The following is a 16,023-nucleotide window of genomic DNA, read 5'->3' as shown; positions in this document are numbered from 1 at the left end:
TATGCTCCTCTCACTGACAGTGTAGCTACCATCTGTCCCCATGTGACACTATTACAATACCCGTAACTATATTCTCCATGTTGTGCTTTCATTCCTGTGACTTATGCATTCCATGACTGGAAGCCTACACCTCCCACTCCCCTTCATCTGTTTTATCTACCCCCTTCCGCCCTTCCCTCTGGCCATCATCCATTTGTTCTCTATATTTATAGGTCTGGTTCTGCTTTTTATTTATTCATTTTTTTTTTTTTTTTTAGATTCCACATACGAGTGAAATCGTGTGGTATTTGTCTTTCTCTGTCTGACTTATTTCACTTGGCATAATACTCTCTAGGTCCATCGGTAGTGTTCAGTGATAAAACGACAGCACCTTGGAGCAGGGAGGGTGGGGCCCCCCAGGATGACAGAATCATTCAGTCATTACAACAATGACTTCTGCGGCTCTGAGTGTAGACATGGTGCCCCATGCTGCCCTCTGTTAATCTGGAAAAGCATGCAGAAGCTGCAGGCTGTGCAGAAGAGCAGCCAGGGCGAGGGCTCCATGCAAAGCATCTACCTCAACAGAGCAAAAAAGCTTTTAAAAATCAAATAGAATTCTCAGCTCCCCAGAGAGTTAGACATCATTCCCAAGTTCTCCCACGTCCCCACAAAGCACCTGCATAAGGCATATATTTGACTCAATACAATCATATAAAAAATATATTCCCCCTGGCAGGGGCAATGCTGGGGAAGCAAACTAGTATAATGTTTTCAACCAGAAAATCGTGGCCTTACTTCTACTGTCTGTCTTCCTTCTCTCCAGCCAAATTCTTATATCTTTTCCACCTTTAATGTATTTTCTCCATTCCGCTTCTCGGTGTGTTTGGTATTTGTTCACAAAGTTATAAAGATTCTGCAATTACCTCCAGAAAAAGTTGGGCCTCAAGGAGAAGGTAAGTAGCTTGGGGAGCTGACAGAATTTCTGACACCTTCAGAATTCTGTGAGAAATGGGTGTCCTCTGAGGGAGAGGGTATCCTAAGACACAGCTCTGGGTTTGATGCTTGTCTGCTTTGTCTCTGATTCCAGGGTCAAGCAATGGAGAGAAGAGATATTGGTGAACAAATTTAGGAATGATGGAAGTAAACTGGAGGAACAGAAATGCTTCCAGCATAGGTAACCCAATGTCTTAAGGTAAGAAAGAGAGAAGAGGGAAGACAACCCCCTTCTTCCTTAAACGTACCTTATCTCCAAACTTCAATCCCACACAAATATTGAGAAAGGTACCGTGATGAGCACAAACTTTGAGCAAAAAATTTGATGTGAAGAAATGTAGCATTAAAACTGTGGAAGGAGCCATGATCCCCTCTAAGAGAGGAATGGATAAAGAAGATGTGTTTCATATATACAATGGAATGAATATTATTCGGTCCTCAGAAACAATGAAATTTAAAAATTAAAAAAAAAAAAAAGAAACGACGAATACTCCCCATTTGCATCGACATGAATGGAACTGGAGGGGGTTATGTTAAGTGAAGTAAGTCAAGCAGAGAAAGACAATTATCATAAGGTTTCATTCCTATGTGGAACATAAGGACTAGCACGGAGGACCACAGAGGAAGGGAGGGAAATCTGAAGGGGGAGATGTCAGAGAGAAAGATGAACCATGAGAGACTATGGACCTTGGGAAACAATCTGGGGGCTTTAGAAGGGAGGAGGGTTGTGGGGAGGGTGTTACAGGGTGATGGGCATTAAGGAGGGCACGTGTTGTGATGAGCACTCGGTGTTCTATGCAACTGATGAATCATTGACCACGAGATCAAAAGCTGATGACATACTATACAGTGACTACCTGAACATAATTTTAAAAATCCATTAAAATGGAAAAAAAATAGAGCTTGATCTTTTTTTAAACAGTTAACAAAATCAAAAGACAACTGACAGAATGGGAGAAGATATTTGCAAACGACATATCAGATAAAGGACTAGTGTCCAGAATCTATAAAGAACTTAGCAAACTCAACACCCAAAGAACAAATAATCCAATCAAGAAATGGGCAGAGGACATGAACAGACATTTCTGCAAAGAAGACATCCAGATGGCGAACAGATACATGAAAAAGTGCTCCATATCACTCGGCATCAGGGAAATACAAATCAAAACCACAATGAGATATCACCTCACACCAGTCAGAATGGCTAAAATCAACAAATCAGGAAATGACAGATGCTGGCGAGGATGCGGAGAAAGGGGAACCCTCCTACACTGTTGGTGGGAATGCAAGCTGGTGCAGCCACTCTGGAAAACAGCATGGAGGTTCCTCAAAATGTTGAAAATAGAACTGCCCTATGACCCAGCAATTGCACTATTGGGTATTTACCCTAAAGATACAAATGTAGTGATCCAAAGGGGCACATGCACCCGAATGTTTATAGCAGCAATGTCCACAATAGCCAAACTATGGAAAGAACCTAGATGTCCATCAACAGATGAATGGATCAAGAAGATGTGGTATATATACACAATGGAATACTATGCAGCCATCAAAAGAAATGAAATCTTGCCATTTGCAACAACATGGATGGAACTAGAGCGTATCATGCTTAGCGAAATAAGTCAAGCAGAGAAAGACAACTATCATATGATCTCCCTGATATGAGGAAGTGGTGATGCAACATGGAGGCTTAATGGGTAGAAGAAGAATAAATGAAACAAGATGGGATTGGGAGGGAGACAAACCATAAGTGACTCTTAATCTCACAAAACAAACGGAGGTTTGCCGGGGGGAGGGGGTTTGGGAGAAGGGGGTGGGATTATGGACATTGGGGAGGGCATGTGATTTGGTGAGTGCTGTGAAGTGTGTAAACCTGGTGATTCACAGACCTGTACCCCTGGGGATAAAAATATATGTTTATAAAAAATAAAAAAATTAAAAAAAAAATGGAAAAAAATAAATATTTTAAAAAAGAAATGTAACATTATTTTTTTCGCTCAGTTTATACTTTGAATCCTCATTCTCTTGATTGATAAAAACTAAATTTTTACCAGTTCTGTGTCCTTCCTATTCTGAGGTTACATGACAATTCTCAGGCATTTACTTAGTGCCAGACCTGGAGGTGTGGCCCAGAAAAACAGACATCTGAGCCAGGTGGGAGTCCCTTCCCGGCAGCCCCACCAGCCAGGTGTCATCTCTGCCTCCCAGTGACAGGTGCCCTTTGTCCAGCTCTGCCTGAGCTATCTCCAAGTGCTGTGGCTTCCCTGATCAACTAAACTTCCTCTGCCTACATCCCCAGAAGACATTAATTCCTTCTTTGGAGTTCTGCTACCTTCCCAACTCTGTCTAAGAATCGAGGCCTAGGCTTGATTGTCTGCTCTCCATCCCCCAAACATACCTGGGAATTTTATTATCCTTCCAAGGTTGGGACTCATAGAAACACAGGAAATAGGTCCCTAGCCACCTTATCAAGGGCCCAGTGCCCTTTTCACTTCCCTTCTGATGCTCTGGTCTATGGATCAGAACACTTTTATCCAATCAGACCATCAGAGGGGACAGATTTGTTTTCTTTATTAGGATCTCCCAAACTTAATGGTCATGCCTTTTCTCCTCAGAAGGCTAGGTTCGATTTTTGAAATTCAAAACCCAGAGGGAAACTCTTGAGTTTGTTGTTTTGTTTTGTTTTGTTTCTCCTTCTACTCTCTTATCCCTTCTCTAAGGAGGTCATAAACCTGGAATTGCAGCAGGAGCACTGAGTAAAAGGAAATACTAGGAGAACACACACACACGCACAAAGCCATATATATGTGTATGCAATATAGGTATTTTTACACATCATAAAATATACATTAGGTGATGGTTACAATGTTTTCTTGATACATTGTTTTTTGATCAGACAGCAGAACATTCTTCATAGAAGCCTAAATACCAGACAGGGCAGGCTGAGTGCCTCCCTTATCCATTGTCTCTCTGTCCTAGTGGCACGCTAGGCAAACAGCAGCAGTAGGGAGCAGAGAACACATTAGACCAAAAGCCAAACTACCATACGTGTCCTCGTTTCTTCAAATAAAAGCAATTGCAGACCTCCTGTGAGACCCTTGAGAGAGAGCTGGTTCCAGCTCCCTATACCAGGGAAGAAGCATGGGGTTCAGTGTGTAATTAAACTGGAAGGGCATCTGAAAGCCTCAGAAATTGAGTCTTGAGACATCTGGGTAATATTTGAATCAAGATTTCCAAATGCCTCTTTACTGCTTTTCCAGATTTGTAGGTTTATCTAATCATGGTAAATAATTTTCAAAAATCCAATCTGTTGAGTCATTTTATTTAAAGCTAGTGTCCCAAGTTTTGTTATCCTGTTTCTCCTTGCATCTTCATAGTCTAATAGTTCCACATATTCTGTTAAAATCAGACATTTCTCAGGGAGCCTGGGAGACACAGTCAGTTAAGCATCTGACTCCTTGGTTTCAGCTCAGGTCGTGATCTCAGGGTCCTGAGATCAAGTCCTGCTTGGGCTCCGTGCTCAGCAGACTCTGTCTCTGCCTCTTCCCCCACTCACACATGCTTGCTCTCTCTCTTTCTCTCTGAAAGAAGTAAAAAATCTTTTTATAAAAAATAAAATAAAATTAGAGTTTATCTCTAACATTTCAAAAATTTCTACTGTCTGACACAGACATGTGTCAGTCAGGCTGTCTGACACATGCCTGTGCTATATGCTTTCATTCTCCCCGTCTCTCTCTATGTAGCATCTTTCTAGGTATCAACTAACTATCTGCCTACCTGCCCAATTAACTGTCCTTGTAAGATTCATGCCTCTCTTCTCATAAGATTCATCAGACAGTCATACTTGTGAAATACCTGCCTTGCTTGAGAGATGGTAAGTTCTATTGGGACATACACTGTGCCCGTGGTGTGGTCTCACTACGGTTTGCTGGGGTCTAGCAGAAGAGGTGACGTGGCAAGAGATGAGTAAATATTTGTTCAACGAGTGAATGGTCCATTCTAAGAGCAGACACTTTTTATCATTGGTTATCAATTTCCCCGTATGCTAACTCTATTAGAGTCAACAGCTTACCCTCTACCAGTCACAAAGCACATGCCTCTCTTTGCAGGATCCCATCACAATCCCTTAGGTTGTGTGCTGTTGCACCACCTCAACACTTACTCTTTCACTCTGGAAATGCACATGAATTTGAGTGCGGGTACCATGTGAAATGGTTCAGAGTTGCTCTATTTTTTAAATAGTGCAATGAGTGTATATTGTTACTAAGGTTGTATTTGTATTCACCTCACGGCCCACCATGACCCATCAGTCTGCTGAGATATAAAAATTGAGGGCAGCTGTTCTAGACCTGTGCTTCCAAACTTTACTGTGCATACAAATCACCTGGTGTTTTTGTTAAAATGCACATTCTAATCCAGTAAAGCTGGAGGGGAGCCTGAAAGTCAGCATTTCTAACACATCCCCCCAGGACATGACCCTCCTCTGGTTTATGGACCACACTTTGAGCAGGAAAGATAGGATTACTGTTCATCGAACCAAATGAAATAAAGCTAACAAAATGTTTTACATCCATCTTAAACATTTGTTTCTATTGCACACTTTTTCATTGTTTACTTTTATTCTCTCAATTCACTCACATCTCCCAATGGAAAGTAAGTTGGGCACAAATATTTTCAATAATAAAAACAATCTAAGACTTAGTAATTTTTATTACTTCCAACAGTGCTGCAATGAAATATACATTCTCCCTGTACAAATCAGCAAGATTTCCTCTGGGCTTACACCCTAAAGTAGAGTCCCTCATTCAACACGGGGCTACACCTCCAACTTCAAGCAGGATGGCCATCCTGCTGTACTCAGTGGTTTTGAGTTGCCAACCATTGGGTTTGAATGTGTAGAATTCTCTTTGCTCACGAAGTTCCTGCCTGGGAATCTTAAACATGAACTTCATGAGAACTGGCTCTATCTTTGGGGAGAGAGCAGATGGGATCACTGAAGGGTAGCCAAGAGTCTTAAACTTCTCTGTAATTTCTGATTTAAAGAAAAAAGAAAAGAAGATAAAGTGTTACTATCTGAAAAGACTGAGTGGTGGCTGGGGCACCTAGGTGTCTCAGTTAAGTGTCTGACTCTTGATTTAGGCTCAGGTCATGATCTCAGGGTCATAAGGTTAAGCTCCACACTCAGCACAGAGTATGCTTAAATTTCTCTCCCTTTCTGTCTCTGTGCTATCTCTCTCTCTCTAAAGAAAAATAAAATATTTTTTTAAAAAAATGAAAATACCGGGTGGTGCCTGTCAATTTGCTATAATAGTATTCTCTGTACTTTTCTCTTTTGGGGGGTCTTTTCTTTTTTGTTTAATTTAATTTTATTTTTTCAGTGTTCCAAGATTCATTGTTTATGCACCACACCCAGTGCTCCATGCGATATGTACCCTCCTTAATACCCACCACCAGGCTCACTCTCCCCACCCTTCTCCCTTCCAAAACCCTCAGTTTATTTCTCAGAGTCCACAGTCTCTCATGGTTCATATCCCCCTCCGATTTCCCCCAATTCATTTTTCCTTTCCTTCTGCTAATTTCCTCCAAGTTATTCCTTATGCTCCACATGTAAGTGAAACCATATGATAATTGTCTTTCTCTGCTTGACTTATTTTACTCAGCATAATATCCTCCAGTTCCGTCCACATTGATACAAAAGTTGGGTATCAACCTATTCATGGTTTCTGATGGAGGCATAGTATTCCGTTGTATATATGGACAACATCTTCTTTATCCATCTGTTGAAGAGCATCTTGGCTCTTTCCACAGTTTGGCAATTGTACTTTTCTATAATTTTCAAATAGTATATCATTTTTTTTAAAAAGATTTATTTATTTATTTATTTATTTATTTGAGAGAGAGAGCACGAGTCAGGGGAGGGGAGAGGGAGAGAGAGAATCTCAAGCAGACTCTATGCTGAGCACAGAGCTTGATGAGGGGCTCAACCCCAGGACCCTGAGGTCATGACCTGAGCCAAAACCAAGTTTCAGATGCTTAACACACTGAGCCATCTGGGTGCTCCTAAATAATCTATAATTTCTCACAACCTTTTTGATGTGTAATTCACACACAAAAACAAAAACAAAACAAAACAAAACAACAACAACAAAAATCCCTGCCATATCTCATGCACAATTTGATGAGCTTGGGCCTATGTGGACATCTAGAAAACTATCACCACAGTCAAGACAATGGACATACCCATCATTTTTTTTAAGATTTTATATATTTATTTGAGAGAGAGCACATGAGCACAGGGAGGCAGAAGGGCAGAGGGCGAAGCAGGCTCCCCACTGGGCAGGGAGCCCAATGTGGGGCTCAATCCCAGGACTCTGGAATCATGACCCGAGCCAAAACAGACACTTAACCAACTAAGCTGCCCAGGAGCCCACCTATCCATCACTTTTTAAAATTTCTTTAGTTCATTTTTGTTTGTTTGTTTTCTTGTTATTTGAATAGAACTCTAGAATGTATTCACCTTGCATAATTGAAATTTTGTATCTATTAAACCACCACGCTCCACCACTCCCACCCTCCAGCCCTGCAGCCGCTATTGTACTCTCCACCTCTATGAGTCTGGCTGTTTTAGGTCCCTCATGTAAGTAGAATCATGGAGTATTCATCCTTCTATGACTGGCTTATTTTCCTCAGCATAATGCCCTCTAGGTTCAACTACATTGTCACAAATGGCAGGATTTCTTTCTTTTTTAAGCCTGAATAAATTCTATTGAATATGTATACCACATTTTCTTTATCCATTCTTCTGCCATTGGACACCTGAGTTGTTTCCATGTCTTGGCTATTGGGAACAATGCTGCACTGAATGAGTGAGTGCAGTGCAGATATGTCTTCCAGAATCTGATTTCCCTTGAATTCATGCCCAGAAAAGGGATTGCTGGATCATACAGTAATTCTAGTTTTAACTTTTCAGGGAGCCTCCACACTGTTTTCCACAGCTGCTCTACTATTCTTCTGGGATCTGACACCAAAACACAGGTAACAAAAGCAAAACTAGACTAGTGCGACTACATCAAACTGAAAGGCTTTCATAACAGAATGAAAAAATCAGCCTACAGAATAGGACAAAATATTTGCAAATCCCATAGATAATAAGGAATTAATTTCCAAAATATAGAAAGAACTCCAACAAATCGATAACAAATAACTGGATCAAATGTTCTGTAACTTATTTCAGAGCCTAACTCCATTGTTACACTATATATGAGGTCTTTTATTTTTTATTTTTTCATATCCAGTTCCCCTGGTGAAATGAGAAACAAATGGAAGGAAGAGGTCACAGAAAAACAGAAAATTTTACAAGCAAAAGACATTCTTTTATCTTTCAGATTTTTATATTTACATTCAATATTGGTGGATAGGAATTATCTCACATATTTTAGATTTCCTCAGAACTGAAAGTTCTCTAGAATGTAAGAAAAAAAAAAAAAATCAGAGCATGGATGCTTTCACAAAGTACCTTAATCTGGATGTTTTTCCAGAGGAAATAAAATCCAACCCAAAGGAGGAAGGTGTCCTGGCAAACCCATCAGTAGTGCTAAGCTCTAATTATGTCATCACTGCCATGCCTTGGTACTAAGGGGAGGACTGATTTAGTTCCGACACTCCCAGAAGCTCATGAACAAGTGACTCCCCTTTCTTAATTCTTCCTGCGTGTCTCTCCCTTTTTCTCTCCCTTTTTACTTCCTTTCCCCAATCTTAGAAAACTCTGTATCTTTTACCCATTTAAATTTCACTGGAGAACAAAATGTGTTCTAGAATAAATTGTTCTAAAGAATGGAACATCTAGAAGTCACACTATATATTCTTGCACTGTAGGAAAAAAATACACAAGTGAAAGGAAACTGAAATAACCCCTCTTTAGAAGCAGTGAGTCACTTTTCCAGCATTCACTGCCTCTCTCAGTACAGGAATACCCTTTCTTCTATGACAACTGCTACTTTCCAGTAATCTACGAATGCAGTGTATTCAGCAGAGTTGTAGCTGGGGAAGGCAACAAGAATCTTCCTGCTAAATCCACATTAAGTCACTTCATTTTCTACATTCCCTTGAACTTAAAATAGTTCATCCAGATTTTCCAAACATGGGAAATCCTATTACATCTAAGTTTAAACTTTGGGGAAGTATTACCTTGAAGTTTTAAAATTTGTAAAAGCCAGAAGAGTCAAGAAGGTCATCCGTGAGCACTATCGGAATCCATTAAACCATACATACACTTTCTGGTGCAAAAATAACTTCAAAAATCACTTAAGAGAATCAAACTAAATGTTGACTTTCCATTTAATCCCAAACTTCCAAAGATCTGTCCTTCTTGGGCCAATGTCACACCCTTTTGTTTAGACAAGAAGTTAAACCTCCCGGAGGCTCTAGTTTTCTTTGCTTTTCATGTAGTTGATTATTCACCTCCATCCCGCTTTTCCTTTCTACTCATTTATCCATGAGAAAAATGGCTTGACATAAAATATTTTATTATGAAAGAAAACTCTTTACGAGATTCATTCTTCTCTAGCAGCTGTGAAAGGTAAGTGTCCCAGTGTCACACCACATTGCTCGTATTTTCACTCACTGCCTAGGAAACCCCCAAATTATATTTCTTTATCTGAAGGATCAGAGACTCTGTTTCCATTAAAAATTCATAAATATAGACTAAATTAGAGCACTAATATAGTAGACTTGAGAAAATTAATAAATTAGATCATGGAGTCCTAAGTTACCCTAATAAAAAAGTTGAAACTTGTCATTCCCTTTTCTTCTCAATTTGTTTTGACAGATATTTGATTCCCTCTCTTCTGTACAGATTTCTTCCAGCTGTCATGAGTGTTCCAGCTGGACCTCAGGAACCTGAAGGGCTTCCTTTCCCAGCCCAAGGACGACCTCTCGGCTCTCAATGTCCATCATTCGTCTTCCACATGAGTCTAAACTTGCTTTCTATCCTGTTAGTTGCTAAATAAAATCTGTGGTTTCTCCCCCAAACCCCCACCCCCAGTTCTTGGCTTCTGAATGCTGTATCTAAAACATGCCATGGATCAGGCGTTCAGAGAAAGAGAACATCTCGAAAGCTGCAGTCCTCCGTACGTCTGGGTTGACCCTTTCATTCCTGACTTTCCATCTCTCAGAAGGGGAGGACGTGGTACAGCAATGAGAGCACCAGCTGGGGGTCTAGGAGGCCTCTGGATTCAAATCCAGCTATGTTGTTTGACCTTGAGAAAGTCATTTACCTTTTTGGGTTCCATCTGTGTACTAAAGCTGATTAAATAAGAGGGGATAAGAAAAATACCCAGCATGTACTAGACACACAAGCCACATTCTAGTGCTTTGATGCCTTCATAATGTACTTTAGAGGAATGTTTAAATAGTGTTTGCTTTTTTTCTCATCACCCACAACCCCTGTTGGCTCGGTTGCCCAATTCCCTGATGCCTTCCAGCTCACTGTGCAAGCACAATTCTTAGTCCTCTGACATTCCTTTTAGCCTGGGTTCCGAATTTATGTTCCAGTAAAAATATGTGTCCAAAAGAACTCAAATATAAAATAACTGAGACAGAGAAGCGGTCGTGTATGTGTCTCATTTGTGTTCCTGGGATTTTGACTTATGGAGGTGACTGAGTAACAACACAGAGGCCAATGAAACTGAAAGAAGCATTTCTTACTTACATTGTCCAGAGGAGGCACACCAGGTCATGCAGGGCTATGTGGAAAGCACCAGATGTTGGTCAGGAGGCAGAAGCCAAAGCTAGGGAAAAGCTAAGGATGCAGCCCTTTTTCGGTATTTCCACAGGAAAGACAAAGGAGGGCGTGGGGAACAATTTAGGATTGGCTATTTTGAATAATTCTAGTTTTAAGCTGCAGGAGCAGTCTCTAGCTGCCTGGTACCTGACCCTGGGATGATTCAGGGCAGGAGAAATGTTGGCTTGGTGTGTTAAGTTAATAGAAATTGTTGCATGAATAAACAACTGAATTGGCGGATTTGCATTCGAGAGGCGCACTGCCTGGCGAGCCCTCAGCTCTCTCTCTCTTTTTTTAATTTTATTTTATTTCTTTTCAGTATTCCAGAATTCATTGTTTATACACCACACCCAGTGCTCCATGCAATACATGCCCTCCATAATACCCACCACCAGGCTCACCCAACCCCCCCACCTCTCCTCCCCTCCAAAACCCTCAGTTTGTTTCTCAGATTCCACAGTCTCTCAGCTTTGTCTCCCTCTCCTCCTCGTATTTGGCCAGCCCTGGGAGGGGCAGTCTCTACCCAGCCATCAAGAATTTTTAAGATGGCGAGACTCGAGTCAAGATGGCGGAGAAGTAGCAAGCTGAGACTGCTTCAGCTAGCCGGAGATCAGCTAGATAGCTTATCTAAAGATTGCAAACACCTGAAAATCCATCGGCAGATCGAAGAGAAGAAGAACAGCAATTCTGGAAACAGAAAAACAACCACTTTCTGAAAGGTAGGACCGGCGGAGAAGTGAATCCAAAGCGACGGGAAGATAGACCCCGGGGGGAGGGGCCGGCTCCCGGCAAGCGGCGGAGCAACCGCGCACAAAATCAGGACTTTTAAAAGTCTGTTCCGCGGAGGGACATCGCTCCAGAGGCTAAACCGGAGCGAAGCCCACGCGGGGTCAGCGTGGCCTCAGGTCCCGCAGGGTCACAGAAGGATCGGGGGTGTCTGAGTGTCGCAGAGCTTGCGGGTATTGGAACGGGAAAGCCGGCTACAGAGACAGAGCCGACAGTAAGCTCGCAGCTCCGTGTTACCTTGAACCGGTCGCAGGCTCGGTGAGCTCGGAGCGCGGCCGGAGGTCAGGCAGACGGGAGTAACTGGGCGCTGTTCTCTGAGGGCGCACTGAGGAGTGGGGCCCTGGGCTGTCGGCTCCTCCGGGCCGGAGACCAGGAGGCCGCCATTTGTATTCCCGTCCTCTGGAACTCTACGGAAAGCGCTCAGGGAACAAAAGCTCCTGAAAGCAAACCCGAGCGGATTACTCACCCCGGCCCCGGGTAAGGGCGGTGTAATTCCGCCTGGGGCAAAGACACTTGAAAATCACTACAACAGGCCCCTCCCCCAGAAGATCAACAAGAAATCCAGCCGAGACCAAGCTCACCTACCAAGGAGTGCGGTTTCAATACCAAGGAGAGCAGCAGAATTCCAGAGGAGGAGAAAGCCAAGCACGGAACTCATGGCTTTTTTCCTGTGATTTTCTTTAGTCTTGCAGTTAATTTAATTTTTTCTTTTTCATTTTTTTTTTTTTTTCTCGCCTTCGGGTAAAATTTTTTTTTTTTTTAACTGTTACCTTTTTCTTTTTTAACGATTTTTTACTAGTTTATCTAATATATATATATATTTTTTTTACATTTTTCTTAGGTGTTTTCTTTTTTTAAAAAAAATTCTTTTCTTTTTTTTTTTTTTTTTTTTTCTTTTTTCTTTCTTCCTTTTTGAACCTCTTTTTATCCCCTTTCTCCCCACTCACGATTTTGGATCTCTTCTAATTTGGCTAAAGCATATTTTCCTGGGGTTGTTGCCACCCTTTTAGTATTTTACTTGCCCCTTCATTTACTCTTATCTGGACAAAATGACAAGACGTAAAAATTCATCACAAAAAAAAGAACAAGAGGCAGTACCGAAGGCTAGGGACCTAATCAATACAGACATCGGTAATATGTCAGATCTAGAGTTCAGAATGACAATTCTCAAGGTTCTAGCCGGGCTCGAAAAAGGCATGGAAGATATTAGAGAAACCCTCTCGAGAGATATAAAAGCCCTTTCTGGAGAAATAAAAGAACTAAAATCTAACCAAGTTGAAATCAAAAAAGCTATTAATGAGGTGCAATCAAAAATGGAGGCTCTCACTGCTAGGATAAATGAGGCAGAAGAAAGAATTAGTGATATAGAAGACCAAATGACAGAGAATAAAGAAGCTGATCAAAAGAGGGACAAACAGCTACTGGACCACGAGGGGAGAATTCGAGAAATAAGTGACACCATAAGACGAAACAACATTAGAATAATTGGGATTCCAGAAGAAGAAGAAAGTGAGAGGGGAGCAGAAGGTATACTGGAGAGAATTATTGGGGAGAATTTCCCCAATATGGCAAAGGGAACAAGCATCAAAATTCAGGAGGTTCAGAGAATGCCCCTCAAAATAAATAAGAATAGGCCCACACCCCGTCACATAATAGTAAAATTTACAAGTCTCAATGACAAAGAGAAAATCCTGAAAGCAGCCCGGGAAAAGAAGTCTGTAACATACAATGGTAAAAATATTAGATTGGCAGCTGACTTATCCACAGAGACCTGGCAGGCCAGAAAGAGCTGGCATGATATTTTCAGAGCACTAAACGAGAAAAACATGCAGCCAAGAATACTATATCCAGCTAGGCTATCATTGAAAATAGAAGGAGAGATTAAAAGCTTCCAGGACAAACAACAACTGAAAGAATTTGCAAATACCAAACCAGCTCTACAGGAAGTATTGAAAGGGGTCCTCTAAGCAAAGAGAGAGCCTACAAGTGGTAGATCAGAAAGGAACAGAGACCATATACAGTAACAGTCACCTTACAGGCAATACAATGGCACTAAATTCATATCTCTCAATAGTTACCCTGAATGTGAATGGGCTAAATGCCCCTGTCAAAAGACACAGGGTATCAGAATGGATAAAAAAACAAAACCCATCTATATGTTGCCTCCAAGAAACACATTTTAAGCCCGAAGACACCTCCAGATTTAAAGTGAGGGGGTGGAAAAGAATTTACCATGCTAATGGACATCAGAAGAAAGCAGGAGTGGCAATCCTTATATCAGATCAATTAGATTTTAAGCCAAAGACTGTAATAAGAGATGAGGAAGGACACTATATCATACTCAAAGGGTCTGTCCAACAAGAAGATTTAACAATTTTAAATATCTATGCCCCCAACGTGGGAGCAGCCAACTATATAAACCAATTAATAACAAAATCAAAGAAACACATAAACAACAATACAATAATAGTAGGGGACTTTAATATTCCCCTCACTGAAATGGACAGGTCATCCAAGCAAAAGATCAGCAAGGAAATAAAGGCCTTAAATGACACACTGGACCAGATGGACATCACAGATATATTCAGAATATTTCATCCCAAAGCAACAGAATACACATTCTTCTCTAGTGCACATGGTACATTCTCCAGAATAGATCACATCCTCGGTCCTAAATCAGGACTCAACCGGTATCAAAAGATTGGGATCATTCCCTGCATATTTTCAGACCACAATGCTCTAAAGCTAGAACTCAACCACAAAAGGAAGTTTGGAAAGAACCCAAATACATGGAGACTAAAGAGTATCCTTCTAAAGAATGAAAGGGTCAACCGGGAAATTAAAGAAGAATTGAAAAAAATCATGGAAACAAATGATAATGAAAATACAATGGTTCAAAATCTGTGGGACACAACAAAGGCAGTCCTGAGAGGAAAATATATAGCGGTACAAGCCTTTCTCAAGAAACAAGAAAGGTCTCAGGTACACAACCTAACCCTACACCTAAAGGAGCTGGAGAAGGAACAAGAAAGAAACCCTAAGCCCAGCAGGAGAAGAGAAATCATAAAGATCAGAGCAGAAATCAATGAAATAGAAACCAAAAAAACAATAGAACAAATCAACGAAACTAGGAGCTGGTTCTTTGAAAGAATTAATAAAATTGATAAACCCCTGGCCCGACTTATCAAAAAGAAAAGAGAAAGGACCCAAATAAATAAAATCATGAATGAAAGAGGAGAGATCACAACTAACACCAAGGAAATACAAACTATTATAAGAACATACTATGAGCAACTCTACGGCAATAAATTTGACAATCTGGAAGAAATGGATGCATTCCTAGAAACATATAAACTACCACAACTGAACCATGAAGAAATAGAAAGCCTGAACAGACCCATAACCAGTAAGGAGATTGAAACAGTCATTAAAAATCTCCAAACAAACAAAAGCCCAGGGCCAGACGGCTTCCCGGGGGAATTCTACCAAACATTTAAAGAAGAACTAATTCCTATTCTCCTGAAACTGTTCCAAAAAATAGAAATGGAAGGAAAACTTCCAAACTCATTTTATGAGGCCAGCATCACCTTGATCCCAAAACCAGACAAGGATCCCACCAAAAAAGAGAGCTATAGACCGATATCCTTGATGAACACAGATGCGAAAATACTCAACAAAATACTAGCCAATAGGATTCAACAGTACATTAAAAAGATTATTCACCACGACCAAGTGGGATTTATTCCAGGGCTGCAAGGTTGGTTCAACATCCGCAAATCAGTCAATGTGATACAACACATCAATAAAAGTAAGAACAAGAACCATATGATACTCTCAATAGATGCTGAAAAAGCATTTGACAAAGTACAACATCCCTTCCTGATCAAAACTCTTCAAAGTGTAGGGATAGAGGGCACATACCTCAATATCATCAAAGCCATCTATGAAAAACCCACCGCAAATATCATTCTCAATGGAGAAAAACTGAAAGCTTTTCCGCTAAGGTCAGGAACACGGCAGGGATGTCCATTATCACCACTGCTATTCAACATCGTACTAGAGGTCCTAGCCTCAGCAATCAGACAACAAAAGGAAATTAAAGGCATCCAAATCGGCAAAGAAGAAGTCAAATTATCACTCTTCGCAGATGATATGATACTATATGTGGAAAACCCAAAAGACTCCACTCCAAAACTGCTAGAACTTATACAGGAATTCAGTAAAGTGTCAGGATATAAAATCAATGCACAGAAATCAGTTGCATTTCTCTACACCAACAGCAAGACAGAAGAAAGAGATATTAAGGAGTCAATCCCATTTACAATTGCATCCAAAACCATAAGATACCTAGGAATAAACCTAACCAAAGAGACACAGAATCTATACTCAGAAAACTATAAAGTACTCATGAAAGAAATTGAGGAAGACACAAAGAAATGGAAAAATGTTCCATGCTCCTGGATTGGAAGAATAAATATTGTGAA

General features: G+C 40.8%; 1 long non-coding RNA gene across 1 annotated transcript; it reads left to right on the top strand.

Moving 5' to 3' along the window:
- The first annotated feature begins 1,032 nt into the window (after positions 1-1,032).
- Positions 1,033-10,525, top strand: LOC131828043 (uncharacterized). The gene is made up of 3 exons (XR_009352201.1): positions 1,033-1,171; positions 7,943-8,007; positions 9,827-10,525. It is a non-coding gene; the product is annotated as an uncharacterized LOC131828043 (long non-coding RNA).
- Positions 10,526-16,023: the final 5,498 nt, after the last annotated feature.

This window comes from Mustela lutreola, chromosome 3 (genome assembly GCF_030435805.1).
Source record: "Mustela lutreola isolate mMusLut2 chromosome 3, mMusLut2.pri, whole genome shotgun sequence".
NCBI lineage: Eukaryota > Metazoa > Chordata > Mammalia > Carnivora > Mustelidae > Mustela > Mustela lutreola.
This window is presented reverse-complemented; position numbering and strand designations above follow the sequence as displayed.